The sequence below is a fragment of the Notolabrus celidotus genome, chromosome 4 (assembly GCF_009762535.1).
Source record: "Notolabrus celidotus isolate fNotCel1 chromosome 4, fNotCel1.pri, whole genome shotgun sequence".
Lineage (NCBI taxonomy): Eukaryota > Metazoa > Chordata > Actinopteri > Labriformes > Labridae > Notolabrus > Notolabrus celidotus.
The window spans coordinates 4,368,826-4,391,033 of NC_048275.1; positions in this window are offsets into that span (position 1 = coordinate 4,368,826).

Sequence of the window (22,208 nt, forward strand, 5' to 3'; positions counted from 1 at the left end):
CTGCAGAGACATCTTTGAGCGGGGACCTGGTCCTGATGTAAGCCGGGTCTGTCCGCCTTAATCAGCTTTACTGTCACCATCCATCAATCCTTCACTGTCTTTACACCCAACACACACACACAAACACTCACACACACACTGTCACAGCCACTGCTCATCTTCTGCTGCCCCCACCTCTGACACATCTCAGATCAGAGCCTCAGCTTGCCTCTCTCTCTCTCTCTCTCTCTCTCTCTCTCTCTCTCTCTCTCTCTCTCTGTCTCTCTGATATGATTGACCTGGTAGAGTCAAACAGGTATCTGAATGAATCCTCCCTCCTCGTCCTGCTCTGGTTTCTCTTCGTTAACATCTTGCATCGTCTCGTACTCTAAAGTCATAATTATTTTTCTGTTTCAGCAGATAATGAAGTCTCCTGAGTCCTGATTTTAAATGACAGAACAACAGAAACACGTCTTCTGTGGGCCGTGTGTTAGCCGTGTTGATCAGCGTGGGTCCATGAAGACGTTCAGTCTGGACCTGAAGACTTGTAAAGGTTCGCCTACGCTCCTGAACACCACGTGACACAGCTTCAGCTCGGTCATGGAGGATTCTGACCAGGACTACAAATACCAGGAACACTATCATCACTGTAACCTGTGAACTACAGGTCAAGTGTTTTTAGTTTAAGTCTGAGTGCAGGGGCGGAGCTTACTGGGAGGGCCCGGGATGGTGGAGGGCCCGGGGAGGCGGGCCACTTCCAATACCGAGTGGGCTTGGTTGGTGGATGCAGTGAGTTCCATTCTTAGAGCTGACTATTTTCCTGACAAGCTGTGCATAACAACATGGATGTGTGTGCGTTTATATAGGTTGCCCCGGTCAGGATGAGTCATGGTTGGTAAAAACCAGACTACATGACTGACTTGAGTCATGTAGTTGAGTGCAAAATATTGAATAAATTGTTGTGCTGCATGACTGGCTTCACTTTCACTTTCACTTTTAGCTTCACAACGTTCAGATTCACAAGTGGATCACAGATATTGTCTCCCAGTGTATTTTGGGGTAAAATAGTCATCAACCCCAATGACATCATCAGTCACTTGTAAGTGCAAGTTAGGTGGAGCATTTTTACCTGCTAAACCAAACATGAGTGGGAGTTTATATAAACATAACAGTGGAGCGACAACGCGCAAAGAAAAGGAAAAAAAGAGAACAAGGGGAAGCCAAGTTACAAAAACTGGACACATATTTTGTTCCTCCTCCTGGAGATGAACCTGGCGTTGTTGGCAGAGATTCAGGCCCGCCCGGCTGCGCTCATTCTCCAAGTTTAAACTTACTAAAAACCCCTTGAGGAGCACGGTGGGACAGGAGCAAGCGGCAAACTCCGGTCTGAAACGATGAAGCCAATGCGGAAGTGCTATAAACTGCAATACATCGAAAAACCGCTTGAGGCTGGCTGCAGAAACACCGGAAACCACATAGATATGAATGGGAAAAAGACGATCTTTGCAGCATTAATAAACATGTTTACAGCCTGGTTCAAAAAACGTCTTGGCCCTACAAAGCTAATCTCTCTATCGGCACACACTGTACGGGGGGTGAATTTTTTTCTAACGTGATGGTTAAGAAGATATTAAGATTACGAGTTTTGCCCAAATAAGGACATGACTGACGTGACTCCAGGTCAGGAACACACAGCCATTGGCTAAGAGGCTCACACTACGTCACACTCTGCCTAATTGAGTTCCGCATTACCAATATGGCTGCTGCCGTCGATTTGCTTCAAAACAGCTCTCAGGAACAGATGGGTGACGTCACAGATACTACGTCCATATTTTATACAGTCTATGGACAGGAGAGACTGAGTGGACTTGGCATGTTGTCCATAGAGAATGACAGAGCAGAAAAGGCTTGTCGTTTGCCCTTCAAACAGTGGTGATTTTGTGTTTGTATGTGAACATGTGGGCCGCTGTGCCAATTTGACTAAACTTAATATCTGTTGATACAGTGTCCTACTGTGCTCTTATTAGCTGAAATAATTAAAGTGGTGTCAGAATGATGCGGTCGCTATCCGTGGTGCTGAACTGCTTTGAATTGGTGTTCTTTCATTATTAGCGGCCAGGTAGCCTAATGTTTTTGGTGTTCTCTTGGTTTGTTAGACCTCACGTCCGTCTGATTGACTTCAAAATGACATAACCGTGTGTAAAAAATGTAGTAATGCTTGTAAGCCCCACTGCTGGCATGTGTATGTTGTAAAGCATTTTATAAGGGCCCGGTCAAGTGCCCCGCCCCCGGCCCGTCACTGATTTATTCTACTTGTGTCTGAGTGGTACAGGCTCAAAGTATATTCCTTACATATGAGTCGACTCAGGTCAGCTCATTGGCCAATCCAATGACCTCATGACTCCAGATAACGTGGCAACAGGTGTTGAAGATGAGAGATGAAGAATAATCAGAAGAGCGGTTATCTTTTAGTGTGCTGTGATAAAAGGGAGGAAGAGGAGGAGATGAAGAGGAGGAGACGACAGGATGGGTGAAGCTCAAACTGATGACATCATTTTAAAGACGCAGGATGAAGCGTGTCAGTGTGTTCTGTATCTCAGGTGTGCAGCAGGTGTTTGAGAACAAACCCTTGAATGTTGACATTTGTAAATCCTGGATCTACATCTGAAGTCTATTTTTAGCCCCCCCTCTGACTCTGGGAGCTCAGTGTGTGTGAGGTCCAGGTGTGTAATGAGTTGTGTACCTGTATCTGATGTGACAGTAATGTGTGATTAAAGTGGAGAGTAATAACGGGACCCTCTGCTCTCCCTCCTGCTGCCCTCGGCTCGGCTCACAGCTCTCTGCGTTATTGATTACAGGCTGATTGTGTCTGACTCGCTGTAACCTCACAGGAACCCCCCGCTCAGAGCGAGGAGGAGGAGGGGGCGGAGGAGGGGGCGGAGCCTGTTCATCAAAGGTACAGCCCCAAAGAGCCATCAGTCATCATCACAGAGATCACAGGTTAGCACACACTCAGCTGAGTAACATGTCTTCATCTTCATCAGGACCCGAATCCTCCTCCTCAGAGTCTGACTCAGCACGCCTCACATGACAGAGATGAAGAGTAAACGTCTGCAGGGCATGAAGAGGAGGACGATGCTGACTGTTCATGTCCGTCAGTCAGCGTGAGATCACTCAAGCTGCTGTTCCACTTTCTTAAAAACTATGAGATCTTCAGAACTAGGGGATGATGTTATCAATGTCAATGCCATTGTTGATTCTGCTTATCAATCCAACTCCTCATCAATTCTCAAGTCTTTTTTTGAGGGGAAAGAAGTAGTTCTACAGTCTTCCACACCAAAAGGAACCATTTTATTTTCTCCAGAATTATGTCTGCACTAGACTGAACATGAACATCTTCAACTTGAACATACTGAACAATAGGTTGACCTATGGCTGGGCGACTCTGCTTTAACTATTAACTTAATACACTTCATTAAATCTACTTTCAGGATGTGGGTAAAGGAAGAGCACAGAGACAACTTCTGCTGTTCATTTAAAACACGTTTAACGTCCACCACGACCGTAGTACAACGGAGCACCAAACGAGCGTGATGCATTCACTGCACTGTGGGAAACAACATCACTCTGCCTGTAACCCTTAGTAACCTTAAAAGAGAGTGCACAACTCAAAACAATACTCTACTAAAGTGATACACAGAACACACTTTAACATATATTTGTTGTAAATTTAAATCCATCCATCCATCCATTATCTTGACCGCTTATCCCATTAGGGGTCACGGGGGGCTGGAGCCTATCCCAGCTGGCTTCGGGCGGAAGGCAGGGTACACCCTGGACAGGTCGCCAGCCAATCACAGGGCTAACACAGAGAGACAGACAACCATTCACGCACATGTTCACACCTACGGGCAATTTAGAGTGATCAATCAACCTGAGCATGTTTTTGGATTGTGGGAGGAAGCCGGAGAACCCGGAGAGAACCCACGCATGCACGGGGAGAACATGCAAACTCCACACAGAAAGGCACCCGCCCGGCCGGGGATTCGAACCAGCAACCTTCTAGCTGTGAGGCAACAGCGCTACCCACTGCATCACCGTGCAAATTATAGAAATAATCTCAATCTGAGAAAAATAAGAATCTACAAACTAAAACTTCACAGAAATCTCATTTTACACTAAAGACCTGCTTCCTGTTACCTGCACCGTCAGAAAACTAAATCCAGATACAAACTAACAAACCGTCTGGTTTCTTCAACTTTCACTCAGGACCAAAAATCTGCATTTAAATTTAAATGAAATAATGATTTGATATTTATCGTGATAAATATCTATATTGACTGATATGAAATATCTTATTGTGATAACATAATTTTCCATGTCGCCCAGCTCTAGGTTGACCTCATTCTCGGCCGTGTGAGTCCGGACGTGGACCCTGGAGCCTGGAGGAAAGGACTTCGAATTTGGAGAGGAAAAACGCTTTTCATCCGGGGGTCATCGCGGAGGTATTTTACCCGCTCTCGATGCCTCATTTTCGGCGGAGTTCTGCGTCTCAGAGTGTGACGTAATGCAATGCAACGCACCGCGACGTGACGTCATGCTGGGAAATGAGTCGTTAAGAAGAACCGATAACATTTGAGGTGAACAAATCCGATTGAATTGATCAATTGGAACCGGTTCTAAGTTGGATCCGGTTTACGTTTCCCACCCCTATTCAGAAATGAGCTAACAGCAACAAAGAGATAAACATGCAGGTCCAACACCTCCAGATTTTTCAAGACCCAAATCAGTCGAGGCATGATGGCTGTCTCACATGAGTCTGGTCTTGCTGGAGGTTTCTGCCTGTTAAAGGAAGTTTGTCCTCGCCGCTGTAACTTGCTAAATGCTGCGATGTGCAATGCTCATGGTGGATTAAGGTGGGGTCAGACTGAGTCTTATTCTGTCTTGAAGTTGGGTCTCTGTTCATAATTGGACATAGAGTGGTCTAGACCTGCTCTGTTTGTAAAAGCGTCTTGAGATAACGTTTGTTGTGATTTGGCGCTATACAAATAAAGATTGATTGACTGATTTTCCACCAACACTTTCTCCTTTCAGTATTTGATGTGATTTTTCTACATTATTAACGGTCAAATTCCTCCAGATCTGTGTCCGGTCTGTCTCCATTCGTCACAGCAGTGGAGCTGATGGTTTCTATTCTAGTCAATGTGTTAACTTCCACTGGATCCGCTCCGTTTCGTTCCAGCTGCGTCTCTGATCCGGCACCCTCCGGATCAGATACACGACGCATCAATCTCAACAGAGCAGATGGAGCGGGACAGGAAGTCAGGTTTCACCAAAACAAAATGAAAACATCCGGTTAATTTTCAGTATAAAACACTCTGTGTCATCACCAGATCGTATTTCACTTAACTACAACAACAAACCAAAGTCATGATGAGCGGAGCCAGGCCTGGAGTCAACAGGTCAGAGGTTTTCAGAGGACCAGAAAGACAACATGGATGAGGAGAGGAGGAGGAGGAGAATCCTTGATTCAGTGATTACTGCAGGGAAACCTCGGTCACATGACTCCAGCTGTCCGGCGGTCCTGCTTTCATATTGGAGCCAGATTGCGGTGGATTGGAGACGGACTGGACACGGATCTGGGAAGGACTGGCGTAAGGGCACACTGACACTCGATCCTGTACTGAGCTGAAGCATGATTTTCCTTCTCCTCCTGTGAACTCACACTGCTCCTGACTCAACCCCCCCCCCCCCTGAGCACGGTCAGGTCTACGTCCTGAACAAACGTCATGACCTCGTAATATAAAATGCAGGTGAACGTAAACAATCAAGTGCTTCACCGCACCATCATCAACGTGAAGTTGTGCATGAGCAAGCGTACTGTGCTGCAGCAAACCTCAGAGCCTGAGCCCGGTACAGAGCACTCACACGAATCAATCAACCTGGACTTTGAAGGGTTACACGAGCTCAGGTAGGTCCTGAACTAACCTGAGCAGAGTTGCATCTTCCTGCACAAACAGAAGACACTACAGGGCCCACGTGGAGTCTAACCGTGTCCCTCCTCTGAGGGGGGCGAGGGCTGATTAGTGATCACACACTGTTAATAGTGAACAGCGGGGAGGCAGCCTCCTCTTGAGTCTCACACTGACGCTCAGCGGGGTTACAGAGCGTTCTGATGCTGAGGAGGTTCGTCTGCAGCAGAAACATTTAGATCTGACGTGAGAGGGGAAGTCACGGAGGCGGTTATTGGAGAGGTTGCATCATTTTACGTCAAGTTGCATACCCGTGCATGAGCAACCTCAGCTTGCAGCATGCAGGGTACGTAGTCCAGCACAGAGCACCGAGGCTCTCAGCTCCACATCAGAGGTTGAAGCTGTATTTCTCTAAAGTCACATTTTAATAAATATCAAACGTTGAGCAGTAAACGTTCCTCTGCCTCCTCAGCTGTGAAGAAACAGAAACTAAAGTGTGTTTAGACCTGTCGAGTCTCCGCCTGAGCTTCACAGTGACAGAAAAATGTGAGCTCTTTGATTTCACTGCTTTTAGTGTTTCTGTGGATGGACGTAGTGAAAACATAATGATACACTCAGAGTGTTCCCTCTCCTCCTTCAGATGGTAAACACAGCACGGATCAATACGCCGACACGTCCCTAAACGTCCTCTGATGGTTCAGGTTTATTCCCTCCGCCTACACGAATAACCTGAAACACTGAGACCAACTAAGATTCATCAACGAGTTCAACACCCAACAGAACCTGCAGTTCCTCCAGTGTCCACTAGAGTGTGTCTCCTGCAGTGAGTCAGTCCCCATAGAGCCCCATGTTAAAATGTTACAGCAGAAATAAACATGTTTACAGCCTGGGACAAAAACAGTTTGGGTCTCTATAGCTCATTTCTCTCTTCATGACAACTGTACGGCTGAATTTAGAAACAACTCACCTGTTTACAGCAGGTTATTACCCGGCTGTGTTCTATACTTGATTCTGATTGGCTGAAACCCCATAACAATAGAAATAAACACCAGGGACAACCTGATCACACACGACATATCAAATCAATCTGCAGAGAGGAGAATAGAAAGGAATGCTTCTGATTGATCAAAGCCAAATAACAACAGTGATTAATTGTAGACAGATAAAGAGACACCAGGGACGACCATATACACATGTCACATGTCCCCTCGGCCTGTTGACACTGTGGTAAAAACTCTCTCTGTAGCTCATTTCTCTCTTCATGACAACTGTACGAGCTTTTTACACTCACTCACATGCCAACATATTTTCATGTACCTATTAAATGGAGATAAAGTTGTGACGGGTGTGAGGGTGAACCCAAAAGCAGCACACTGGAGCCCGGAGGAAACAGCAGGTAAGAGTCTTTACTAACCAGGTCACACAATGTCTGTTGAGAAGCTGGTTTCGCTGTGTGGAGGATCAGGCTGGAAACAGACGAGGAGCAGGCAAATCTCTTGGTCGGGGACAGAAGGCTGAGGTAGTTACCAGGGCAGAAACGAGGAAGGAAGGTCGGGGACAGGCAGGGTCGAAACCGGGAGATCAGTCCGAGGAAAAGTGCTGGAGAGTCTTGCATTTGCAGAGAGAACAATCTGGCACTGAGTGAGCTGAAACCGGGACTTAAATACTGGCAGCAGGTAATGAGAAACAGGTGATTTGTGTTGGCTTAATGAGGAGAGTGTGGTTCAGGTAAACGAAGGGGGAGTGGAAATGTAGTGGGCTGAGAGGCTGAGCAGGTGTGGCAGGTGATAACTGTGACAAAAGTTGTGTGTAGGATGCGTCTGGTATAACTGACTTATACCACTGCACCAGGCAAGTCTGGTGGAGCTAGCTCTGCTAGTGGTAGCCACACTCTGTGAAGCAGTCTGACATTGTTCAGAGTGGTGGAGTTTAAATTTCAGTTGAAATGATGAGGGAACGAGTCGCTTCAAAACATATAGGTAGAATCTCACTGTGTCAAAAACATGATGTTTAAATCACTCATAAGCAGCTAATTAGCTAGCCATTAACAAATACTGTCAGGCTTTTGATAACCACTAGTTTCTCTGGGGCTCCACCTTCATGCCCAAATATGGTCACTTATTTGTTTTATACACAAACAATTGTCAGAGTAAACATGAAGGACACCACATTGTCAAGTTTGCCGATGATTCTGTGATCGTATCCCTGCTCAACAATAGCAACCCGGACCATGGCCCTGTGGTGGCAGAATTTACAAATTGGTGAAATAATTCTTTTCTGAGGATAAATTCTGGGAGAACAAAGGAGCTCGTCATTGATTCTAAGAAGACCCCCACTGCCTTTTCCCCTGTTTTTATTGATGATGTGGAAGTGGACATTGTGAACAGGCACAAATATCTTGGCACTTTTATTGACGACAAACTGACATTTGAGCATCAGGTCGACGCTGTCTGTGAAAAAGCCCACCAAAGAATGTACTTTTATCGGAAGCTCAGGGGTTTTAATGTCGACATGACTTTTATGAAGATGTTTTATTCCTGTTTTATTGATTCGCTTTTAACCTTTTCAATAGTGTCTTGGTACGGGTCAACAAGTCTAAAAAACAAAAATAGACTGCAGGCCATAGTCAAGATATGCAGCAGGGTTGCGGGCACACCTCTGCCTGACATGTCAAGCCTCCACCGAGCCAGGACCCTCAGTAAGGCCTGGTCCATCGTGGCTGACCCGTACCATCCTCTTTTTCTTGAATTTTGCCGGCTTCCTTCGGGCCGAAGATTCGCGATGCCGAATAGCAGGACGAATAGCCTGATAAAGCTTATAGTTAGAGCTGGATCAGGCTTGGACCAGCTTTTGTCATGCTGCTATAGGCCTAGACTGCCGGGGGAACTGGCACACTGACACACTGGGATCCTAGCTCACCCCCTTCCCCCCAACCCCCTCATCACTTACTTTAACTCTGCCTGTCCCATTAAAGTTACTAACCATAGACCTTTCTGGAGTCCCTGAGCTCCATTGTCTCGTAGATTCCTCTGAGCTGCCGTTGACGTCCTCCTGCTGTGGACGATCTGGACTCCAGCTGATACGGACGTGCTGGACTCCAGCGGCAACAGCTTCTACGACTCGTCTCATCACTATCACCTCTCTCTCTTACTCCCCTCTATCTGTCTTTCCAGACCCAACTCAGTCGAGGCATGATGGCTGTCTAACATGAGTCTGGTTCTGCCTGAGGTTTCTGCCTGTTAAAAGGAAGTTTTTCCTCACCACTGTAACTAGCTAAATACTGCGATGTGCAATGCTCATGATGGATTAAGGTGGGGTCAGACTGAGTCTTACCCTGTCTTGAAGTTGGGTCTCTGTTCATAATTTGACATAGTGTGGTCTAGACCTCCTATGTTTGTAAAAGCGTCTTGAGATAACGTTTGTTGTGATTTGGCGCTATACAAATAAAGATTGATTGATTGATTGATTGAATAGGAAGAGGAACTCTTTTGTACCGACAGCAGCGAGTCTGCTTAACAATGCCGCATAACTGTTGTTTCCAGTTGTTACTGTTTGTTGTTGTTACCGTTTTGAACCTTTTGATGTTGGTGTTGTACTGTTCTGTTTGTGTCACCGCTGACTGAAAGACAAATTGCCCCCCGGGGATAATAAAGAAACCTTGAACCTTGAACTTCTGGATCCAGAAAACCAACATAGTGACGACTTGAACGGCAAGCTCAGGGCTTCAAAATACAGACAACAAACCTGCGTGTGATGTTTCTGATCAGTTCAGCAGACTAAGGCCGGGTTTATACGTCTGCACGTAACCTTTATTTGTTCTATTTTTAAATATATATTTTTGGCTTTTTTCAATCATGGGACAGCTGAAGAGAGAAAGGAAACATGGGGAGCAGAGAGAGGGGGAAGACATGCAGCTAATGGTCGAGGCCAGGAGTGAAACCAGCTGACCAGCGACCCCCACAACAAGGACTTTAGCACTCTGTACATGGGGCACATGCTTAACAATAGGCCATCTGCACCCCATGCATTGCCTTGTTTGAAAGCAGAAGCCTATCCTGACGTGCACCTCCTCCAAAATGTAACTATGAGTCGAAATGACCCGGACCACAAGCCCTGTGATGGGCAGCATCGTACTTCCTGCATTCACAGCACCTCCTGATTTGCCGTGTATTTCATCTCCTTTGACGACTCCTTCCTTTACGTCTTTGTGTGTGATCATGGGCTTCATTTATTGACTCCAACTTAACATAACACCGTAAAAGTCTCCATGATTCCTAAGCAAGAAGAGAACATAGCAGGACTAGAAACAGGCGATCTGACGAGGGTAGAAATCACACTGCCTCCCAGTGTTCAGGAGGAGTACTGCGTGGAGAGTGATGTGGACGCTACGACGCACAAGCATGTAGAGTAAGAAGAGCTCACGGCGGGGTGGAGCTTTAACGCTTCAATGGCGGCACTTGTGTCGTTCATCTTGGTGAACATTTCGCTTCACTCTGCTGTGTGAGAGTTCTTTTCTTTCTCACCGACACACTCAGAAAGCCAGATCCTCCATGTTCTGCAGTGACTCTTGAAACTGTCCCTCCTAAATGCATGTTCCTAACCCCGCTGTCTCTCTCTCTCTCTCTGTCTGTGATTAGCTCTGTATCTGTGCGAGCAGCGTCCTGTGTGTATATCGGAGCACATGCACGCAGACGGCCGTGTCAGAGGCCGGCTAATCGTCTGCAGAGACTCATTCGTCTCTTTGTCTCCGTCTTTGTCGGAGCGCGGTCACTCCATCCAGAGCGCCTCATCGCGGTCAGAAGATCAAAACGGCGTTTAGTGTCTCCTCTCTGAGAAGACGACCTTTGAATCAAAAACACTTCACCTCTCTGCTCGCTCGCTCACTCGTCTCTTCAGCCTCATAGTCTCTCTCTCTCTCTCTCTCTCTCTCTCTCTCTCTCTCACTCTCTCTCTTCAGGGCAGACTTACCATAGACTGTATATGAAATAGACATCACAAAAACTGCACCCTCAGTGTAGTTATACATGTATTTAGGGTGTTTTTTAACCTTTTTTTGTCTCTCCCTTAACCAGGGGCGTCGCCAGACCCCCTTTACTGGGGCACGTGCCTCAGTATAAATGAGCTGTGCCCCAGTATCAGGGGCGGACTGGCCATGGGAAGTGAAGTAAAAGACTTTAGGCACAGTTGTTAATGTGTTGCGTCCACCGCAGTGTTTCCCATACATTCATTAATTCCTAAACAAGTGAAGTCCCACCGTCCCCAGCACTGCTTTGGGTTAAAAAAACATCATTAAATTCACAATGGTTTGAAAGCTTTCCCTGGTTATAATACTCTGTAAATAGAGATGCAGCTTTTTGTTTCTCATGTATGATGTTTGGTAAACACATGAAACATGACACATTAGTGAGGACTAGTTTCACTAACTGGAAAAAACTCTGGATCTCTTTAAAAGGCACGAGAAAACACCTGCCCATAAAAAGTGTGTGTGTGTGCTTAACAATAGGCCATCAGCACCCCATGCATTGCCTTGTTTGAAAGCAGAAGCCTATCCTGATGTGCACCTCCTCCAAAATGTAACTATGAGTCAAATGACGCGTAGCACAAGCCCTGTGATGGGCAGCATCGTACTTCCTGCATTTACAGCACTTCCTGATTTGACGTATATTTGTGTGTGTGTGTGTGTGTGTGTGTGTGTGTGTGTGTGTGTGTGTGTGTGTGAGTGTGAGGAAGGGGAAATAGTAGGAGGCCTGTGCCCCAGTAGAGCTTTATGCCTAGCAACGCCCCTGCCCTTAACATCCATTACAATTCAAATTATGCAAATTAAGCGATGATGTCATTTAGCGACTTCTAGCGACTTTTAGGACAGCCAATAGCTGCTGTCCTCACTGAGGAGTTGGCAACACTGGAACTAATATTCAAGCATCTGGAAATCATGTCCCATCTCTAAACTAAACGTGTTCAAATCACGAGGTCGGCACATCGTGGTAATCCCTGAATTTTCACGTATATGAATCAAAACGGTCCGTTTGTAAAATTCCACAAGATCTTCACGAGGCTAGCTAAAAATGATGACGTCATCACATAAAGATCTCCCCACTGGTTCGACAGCATGCTCAGGCAACACAGGAGGAAATTATCTGCACATAGCTCCGCCCTTTACAGGCCTCCGGAGGACTAGCCAATCAGAAGAAAGGGGGCGGGCCTTAAAGGGACAGAGGCTGAAATAAGGGTTGTTCTAAAACGGCAGTGTGAGAAAAAGAGGGGTTTGTATAAGCTGTTATCATGTAACGTTACAACAACAGTACCAGAGTGACAGAATGAAGACCGCCCCTCTTTAAGAGACCAAGAGGCCAAGTCTTATTTTTAATAACTGGAGATCCTGGACTGAGTTTGTAGTTCAGAGACAGATTGTGGGTTTTAGTCAGATATGTGTTGACAAAGAAAGAGTACGCCTGAGCTCTCTGAATCATCGGTGCGTGATCATACAGAACCACAGAAACAGGAACGCTCCAGATCCAGAGCCGCATCAGAGTCTCAGTACAGAGACTGTAACTGTAAACAGCAGGACTCCTCACATGGACAGATGTGTGTGAACACACACTGATGTTCACCTGTACACCCACCACCTGAGCACAGTCCTCTCCCTCCTCCTCTACAACCTGTTTCCTGCAGTTCTGCCCGGCTGCCTCGGCTGATTTAATGACCACACAGAGCCGGAGCGGGAGGAGGAAGAGGAGGAAGAGGGGGGAGAGGGGGGAGAGGAAGAGGGAGAGGGAGAGGAAGAGGGGGGTAGGAGTGAAAAAATGAAGAATATGATCAAACCAGAAATCCAAGGAAGAAAGAGAACGCGCTGAAAACAGGTTATTAACAGGAAGATTTTTCTTAGAGTCCGGACTAGATCATAAACGAGTCCTCCCTGCAGCCCTGAGAGAGAGTCAGGACTAGATCTTCAATAAGTCCACTTACAGCCTGAGAGAGTCAGGACTGGATCCTAAACAAGTCCACCCTGCAGCGTTAGAGCGAGTCAGGACTGGATCCTAAACAAGTCCACCCTGCAGCATAAGATTGAGGTCAGGACTCGATCCTAAACAAGTCCACCCTGCAGCATAAGATTGAGGTCAGGACTCGATCCTAAATGAGTTCACTTGAAGCCTCGAGAGACCCGGGACTGCATCCTAAATAAGTCCACTCTGCAGCTTGAGAACGAGTTTGGACTGGATCCTAAAGGAGTGCACCCTGCAGCCCGAGATTGAGACAAGACTGGATACTAAACGAGTCCACTCACAGCCTGAGAGAGTCTGGACTGGATCCCAAATGAGTCCAACCTGCAGCCCAAGATTGATTTAGGACTGGATTCTAAAGAGTCCACTAACAGCCTGAGATTGAGTCAGGACTAGATCCTAAACTAGTCCACCCTGCAGCTCTGAGAGAAAGTTAGGACTGGAACCTAAACGAGGGAACACTGCAGCCCAAGATTGAGTCAGGACTGGATCCTAAACTAGTCCACCCTGCAGCCTGAGATTGAGACAAGAATGGATCCTAAACAAGACCACCCTGCAGCTCTGAGAGATAGTTAGGACTGGATCCTAAACGAGTCCACTTGCCGCATGAGAGCGAGTGAGGTGTGGATCCTTAAATGAGTCCACTTTGCATCCTGAGATTGAGTCAGGACTGGATCCTAAACCACGGTTGATCTCACGATGTCAGAGAACACCTGAATAAAGTTTCTGAGCAGACGTTTGGACTTCCACGTCTCGCACAAACTGAATCAGACTGATTTTTGATGTCTCCCTCCTCTTCATGATCTCTGTGGACGGATGTTTAAATGTTTCGTGCAACAAATTCAAATCTAAGCGTCACTAAACGGGGTTTCATGTGGTTTTGATATTTAATACGAGGCCTGTGAACGGGCCATGAAATAAAGACAGGATAAGATATTTGATGTGATGTGTAGAGACATCCTCTGATGAAGGAGGAGGAGGAGGAGGAGGAGAGCTTGATTTGGCTGAATTGATGCTGAAGCAAAGATCTGATCACGAGCTCAGAGCTTCAGAGCAAACTGAACATCTGCTGCTGAACGAAGAGGAGACGAATAGAAGTTTGAATCCACGCTGCAGCGTCTGATCGACGTCTAACCTCTCTCTCTCCTTCTTCAGAAATCATATCTGCACCAGGAGGAAAACAAGATGCATCTCTCCTTCCTCGTCTTTACATCCTTCCATCCTCAGAGAGCGTCAGAGTCACTGTATCTGCAATTGAGTCCTCTCGCTCATATTGGTTTCATTTGAGCCTGTCAGTCAAACTGTCCGTCAGATACGGACTCTCCAGCTCTCCCTGTTTGGATTCAGAGACTAGCTTCTCCTCCTTGATGCAGGACGCTGCAGCAGTTTATCTCTTATTACAGAGAATATATGAATCTCCTCTCAGAGACAATCACCTCAGAGCAGAGCGTGCACATGTTTGGATTCACGCAGAGAGCTGCGGAGGAACACACAGGCGGCTTCAGGAGGAACACGGTCAATGCTTTTAATTATTAATAACTCTGACTCTGTGAAACCGTCTGATGCACACACACCTGTACACACACACACACACACACACTGTGCACACCTGGAGGGGCGGAGGCAGCTCAGGCATAGAGGAAGGGTTTGAGTTTGATCTGCAGAGATCACTCATGAAGAAACTACAACACACGTGATTTAATGTAAATGTTTCTGCAGGAACGACACGATCAGAGCCTCAAACTGACCCCCACCTCTCTCTCTCTCTCTCTGAGGAGGGTCTGGAGCTGAAATGTGTCGCTGTGTGACCACACTGTGACTGTGGAGGTATTAAGTGTTAGTCAGAGGCGATATTATCCTAAACGGGGCGTTCATTTCTGCACAAGTCTTTTTATTTTCTGCATTCGGATCAATCTGTGAAGGAAAATGTTTCGCTCCATCACACGTAAATGTCTTTGAAAGCACTCTGATATATAAACCAGACTTATATATTATATTTAATGCAGCATATATTTGTGTTTTAGTGATATGATGACTAAATATTCGTTTTCACATCTGATAAATGTTGGTGATGAGTTTCTAAGAAGCAGTAAAGTGCCGTTCTGGCAGAAACACCTCAGAGCTCTCATTAAATCCTCCAAACTCCCCTCACCCTCCTCACCCTGAGCACATCCTGCTTTTAGTGACTGCATATAAAATATATGAGAGTTAAAGAGCGAGCAGTCAGAGCAGAAAAAGCAGCAGCAGGAGACAGATCCTGAAAATAATCCACATTTCATCACTCTGCAAACTTCTGGTTGCATCATCTGTCTCCCAGAAAAAGTGAAATCACATCAATATTTAAAGAGGAGTCCGCGCGTTGACTCTCAGCGTGTTTGGATGAAGAATATGTGACTGTGAGATTATAACAGGTGAGATTAAAACAGGTGAGATTATCTCCTCTAACCCGTGCTGTGACTCTGCCTGCTGCGTTCAGGTGACACATGAATAAATAAGAGGGCTCGAGCGCTTCCCAGCAGGTGTACCTCTGGAGTCTCCAAGGCTACCTGAGAGGACACTGAACACCTGACACCTCACACCACATTCTGACTGATTAATCACTCCCATGATGAGACAACATCAACACATCACAGCTCCTGACCACAGCCTGACCTGCCTCTCATCAACACAGCATCCTTAATCATCAATCAACTTCTGATCAAACACACTGAACGTGAGCACGAGCCAAAGTCAGAGAAGTGCCAGAGTGCGTAAAAGTGCAGAATTACGCACGACTGTCGGAATGTCCCGGTGCGTCATTAAAACATGTTCAGTCCTCCTGATAAGAAGCTGCACGCGCTGCAGTCTGTCCCCTCTCACACACACTCTCTGCCTCCTCTCTCTATCACAGATTATAAACACACACTCATTCTGGTTTGGTCCTACCTTCCGCGTCCGCGTCCGTCGCTGGCTGAGCGCCTTTAGGTTCGATTCTCTGCCCCGCTGTGACGCGTTACCAAGTCTCTCTCTCTCTCTCTCCCTCCCTCTCTCCCTCCCTCCCTCCCTCTCTCCCTCCCTCCTCTCTCTCTCTCCTGTTAGCGTCAGTCTGTCACCACCACCGCCCTGCTCACTGATAATTCCTCCACACTGCAAAACCCCGCAAAGTGTGCGGAGCTGCACCTGCACACTGTCCTCGTGCAGCAGAGTCCAGCAGGTTCATCCCTCAGGTGTGAAATATTCACCCTCAGTGGAATAATCCCATTCATCTGAATCACACACACACACACACACACACACACACACACACACACACAGAGAGAGAAAGAAAAACACAAACATACACACGCACACACACACACACACGCACACACACACACACAGAAAGAAAAACACACAAACATAAACACGCACACACACATACATACGGATAGAAACCCACACACACACGCACGCACGCACACACACACATACACATACATATACACACACACACACACTTATACAGATAGAAAAAATAACACACACTCACACACATACATATACAGATAGAAAAAAACACAAACAAACACACACACACACACCTACACCTACACACACACACACACAGATAGAAAAACACACATACACAAACACACACACAGGCACACACACACACACACACACATACAGATAGAAAAACACACACACAGGCACACACACACACAGACACACTCACATACATACAGATAGAAAAACACACACACAAATACAAATAGAAACACACACACACACACCTACACACAAACACACCTACACAAACACACACACACATATACAGATCGAAAAACACACACACACACATAAACACACACAAACACACACACACACATAGACACACACACATGCATACAGATAGAAACACACACACACACACACATATACAAATAGAAACACACACACACACACACACACACACACACATATAGATAGAAACACACACACACACAAACAAACAAACACACACACACACACATACACACATACAGATAGAAACACACACACAGGCACACACACACAGAGATAGAAAAACACACACACACACACACACACACACATACAGATAGAAACACACACACACACACACACACACACACATACATACAGATAGAAAAACACACACACACACACACACACACACATACAGATAGAAAAACACACACACACACACAAACACACACACATATACACACACACACACACACACACACACACACAGAAAAACACACACACTTTGACACGGCAGATTCCACGCTGCGTGTCTCCTCCTGACAGATGTAAAATAATTAAGCTAACACTTGTTCACTAATCTTTAAAGTTCCACTGAAGATGTCTCGAGTCCTCAGAGATTAAAGAGAAATATTTATGAGCCTCTTAAATGAATTTATGAGCTCATTTATTACACAGAGTAAAGTTTAAATCCATCATTTAACCGCAGAGGTCACTGAGCAGAGAGCTAAACCAGAGTCACAGCGCCACCTGGTGTCCAAAGAGGGAGACGTTTAAATCACCAAACAGATCCAGTCTGCAGCTTTAAGTGTCTGCACACATCTCTACTTATTTATCAGACCTTCTCCAAACAGAGCAGGTCTAGACCGTACTCTATGTTCTATCATTAACAAAGACCCAACATCAAGACCGGATCAGATCCAGTCCCCTCTTTCAGACAGGACTCAGTCTGATCTCATCTTAATCCACCATGAGCACTTTGCAGCATTTAGCAAGTTACAGTGGCAAGGACAAAGTTCCTTTAACAGGCAGAAACCTCCAGCAGGACCAGACTCATGTTAGACACACATCTGCTGAGACCGTGTTGGAGAGAGGGATAGAGGGAGATGAAGAGAGAGAGAGATGATAGTGGGGAGACGGATAGTAGTAGTTGTAGCAGCTGGAGTCTGGCACGTCCACAGCAGCAGAGATCCAGAGGAACCTACGAGACAAGGGAGCTCAGGGACTCCAGAAAGGTCTATGAAAAGAGAAAACAGAGAGAGACGAGAAGAAAGAAAAAGAGGAGAATAGATGGTGAAAGACGAAAAAAGAAAAGGATACACAAAGGATGAAGACACATGGAAAGAAAGAAAGAAAGAAAGAAAGAAAGAAAGAAAGAATAAAAAAGGAAAAGGAAAGAAAGGACAGAAGGTAAGGAAGAAAGAAAGAAAGAAAGAACGAAAGAAGAAATAAAAAAAGAAAGAAATAAAGAAGAATGGAATGAAAGGTAAAAGGAAAGAAAGAAAAAATAGAAAAAATAGAAAGAAGTAAAGAAAGCAAGACAGAAAGAAAGGACAGAAAGTAAGGAAAAAGGAAAAAAGGAATAAAAGAAAGAAGAAAAAGAAAGAAAGGGATGATAGAAAGAAGAAAAGAATGAATGAATGACAGACCTAGAAAAGGAATCTACAGCAGAGATCCAGAGGAACCTACGAGACAAGGGAGCTCAGGGACTCCAGAAAGGTCTATGGTTAGGAACTTTAATGGGACAGGAAGAGTTAAAGTAAGAGACAGGCAGAGAGAGGAGAGAGAGAGAGGGAAAGACAGGATCCCAGTGTGTCAGTCTAAGCCTACAGCAGTCTGTAGAGACTGTAGAAAGGTCTTTGGTTAGTAAACCAAACACAATTAGAGTGTCAGAGTAAATGTGGCGTCTCACTTTGTCTCATGATAAACACCACCAGACAGTTAGATCAGCTCAAACTGCTTTGTTTGAATTTAAATGTTCCTCTCCTCGCTGATTCTCGGCTGCAGTCCGTTTCTCTTGAACACACCTGAGGGAGATCTCAGGTGTGTGAGGAGGAGATCATTACCGTGTTTGCAGGTTGTTCCATTTCAGTGGATTGATCCCTTGTTAGTGATGCCGGTTAAAGATGAGACGATCGAGACGTTCAGGGACATCTGAACTCAAAGTTAATGTGAGACGATGATGCAGAGGAAGAAGTGAAGTGAGTACACAGACTTCTTCTTGTCAGATTAAAAAAGAGTTGAACGGTGATTTAGTTTCATTTATATATTATTTTAGGTATTTTTCTACATCTTTGATTTTTAGAATGTTAATTTATTGATCTATTTTATTTCAGTTTATCTTATTATTATTATTTTATATTATTATTTATTTAGGAGTAAAGTTTTTCACTCGTTGTGACCACTTCTCTAAAAATATTAAAGTCTAAGGAGTCATTTGTCCTCACCAGATTTCTGCCTTTCTTATGTGTATTTTGTACGTGAACCAGAAGGCCCCGGTTCAAGTCCTGGTACAGACCAAGAAATGGGCTGGTACCTTGAGTGGTGCCCGTTCACTTCCTGGGACTACAGAGGCCTCAATGTGTGCAGCATGTTCAACACCAGGGATTAATAAAGTATCTACAGTACTCTTCCTCCCTCTCCTCTTGTGTTTCTGATGCTCTGGGTTTGAAGCTGAATTAAATTTGATGATCTGCTGCCCTCTGCTGGATCTTTGACTCATGTGCAGTTTAGAGGTGCAGAAAAAAGTGGACCTGAAACTGCAGCAGACTCATTCTTCTTCATTTACATGTTCCTTACCCCATCAGCAGATTTATTTCCCTCCTGACAAACACTTCAGATCTTATTCTGATCTTTTATCTGGAGGATGAGAGCGAGAAATTTATCTCTATTATTGTTCAGGTGACGTTTTTGCTGATTTAAGCTCAATAAGAAATATTTTACTAGAAATAAAAAAAAAACACTTTGTAAGTTTTGAGTTTTTAGAATTTGTTTTTAGGAGGGGGATAACTTTAAAGCTGCTGTGAAAAACTTTTGCTTTGTATAGGTTCTGGCGCCCCCTTGTGGACAAAGTGATACATCTTATCTATTATCCTGTACATGCAAAATTTGTGTCTTTAGACAATAACCTGTTTAACATTTAGATGTATCACACATATGATTATTTGCCATGAAAACAGCCAAAACAGGGTGTTTCTAAAGCAAGATGTCAATCATCTGATCTGACACCTACCCCCTCAGAGCGAATTCAGGCATCAAAAATGACAACAGAGAAGGTGTCAGTGTTGTTGTGGATGGTCTTGTTTACTTTTGAGGGTCAAAAAGAGGCATCAGTATCAGTTTCAGTCTGTTTCACAGCCAGTTAAAAACTCCTCATAGTGCCTTTAAAGTATTTTTAAGAGATTATTTTTTTTAACTTGATTTTTATTCATTTTTCTCATCAACAATACAATGTGAAAAATATGTCTTTTTTTCTTCTTTTTCCAGCTGTATGGTTACATTCAGACATTATGACAGAATCAGATAACACAAATACAATAAAGCAAAATGTTCACTCCAGAGAATATACATACAAACAATATTACACACAGACAAACAAGTATTAGAATAAATGTTCGTATAAGTAAAGTAGAAATGAAAATCATAATTAGATATTGTAATCATGAAGAAATAAATTCTAATCCACTCGGATATATCGCGTGTCAAAGTACAGGTGTGAAGTCGAACCCATGAAAAAGTAATGCATGATCTTGGTCTGCGTCTAAATTAAACATCACTCTCTATTGCATTAGTAGAGCCAGTACAGGTCTCCAGCTTGTTGTAAAAGTTTCTCTTTGGAGTCTTAATTGGTATGTAATTTGTTCCATTTGATAAATGTCACCTGTGGTCCTGAGCTGTGGGTCATGAAAGGATAAGATCGCGGATACAAGCGGCTGAAATGAGTTTTCTGCGAAGGGTGTCTGGGCTCGGCCTTAGAGACCGGGTCAGGAGCTCGGACATTTGGAGGGAGCTCGGAGTAGAGCCGCTGCTCCTCCGCGTCGAAAGGAGTCAGCTGAGGTGGTTCGAGCATCTGATAAGGATGCCTCCCGGACGCCTCCCTTTAGAGGTGTTCCGGGCACGTCCAACTAGGAGAAGGCCCCGGGGTAGACCCAGAACGCGGTGGAGGGATTATATCTCCCGCCTGGTCTGGGAACGCCTCGGGATTCCCCAGGAGGAGCTGGAAAGTGTCGCCGGGGAGAGGGATGTCTGGGTCAATTTGCTTGGACTGCTACCCTCAGCGACCTGACCCCGGATAAGCGGAAGAAAATGGATGGATGGATAAATGTCCCAAACCTTCTGGATCCATATATTGTAAGTGGGAGGGTCTAGTTTCAACCAGCGTATGGTGATGCACTTCAGGGCCACTGTAGACAGGATATTAAACAAGTACTTTTTGGCCCTCCCATTCAGGCCAACTGGCATCACTCAGTATTGCCACCAAGGGGTCTGGAGGAAGTCTTTGAGCTTTGATTCGTTATTAATGCATGAATGTGTGATATTCTATTCTTTCATTAATACATTTTTAGCACAGAGACATTTCAGAAATCATTTAGACACAATAATCTGATCACCGTCTGTTCAATAATAATAATGATACAGACTTTAAAAACCTGCAGACTCCCTCACATCTGAGAAAACTAACTCTAATACCTCTTTTCTACCGAGGCAATTTCAGGGGCGGATTCGGAGCTGGTGCTCAATTGAGAACCGTTTTTTCATGTTTCGGCTGTGAGTGAACCGGCGTCCGGCCGGGAAAGCTGGTTCCAGAGCGGCTCCAACTCCAACTCTTTGCTGGTCTAGAACCGTGAACCGCTTACGTCAGAGGCGAGGGGCGGGGTTGCCGTGATCAAAAACACAAACCAAACATGTTTTCCTCCATTGACCTGCAGCGAACAAATAAACAGGACTAATGGATTCCAAGGCAAAGCAGCGGTCGGCCGAGGAGACAAGCTGCCGTAGTCCGCCATTGTTGTGAGGGAAAGTTTGTGCTAGCTCTGCTGGGAAAAGCGGTCAGGTAAATCTGATGTCATGGCTGGTTCGTAAGTTCAGCCAGCTCCGAACCAGCACGAGTACAAGCCCAGAAATGCAACCCGGTTCACGTTGGTCGAAGAGAGGTATCTGTGTACCTCAGGGCAGTCCCCTGACCTCTTTAAGACCTGCTCTTCATCAGAGAGTCTGGCTGACGTTTGTTTACATGATTTAAAGACCTGATGAAGATGAACTCTTCTGTAAGTATGTTGAAGTAAATGATATCCACTGCAGAGTGCAACACGTGCTGCAAAGAGATTTCATGCACTGGAGTTTACGTCAACACGTCGAATCATGACCCTGATCCCTGTGCAGAAACTCAGCTCACCTTAGAGATGAAGAGCGAGATGAACAAGGAGTAAGAATCAACAGTCTAACGGTCACAATGAGATCTGAAGCCGTCCTGTGTTCCTGTGTGAAGTCGGGTCGCTCCTCCTGATGAAGC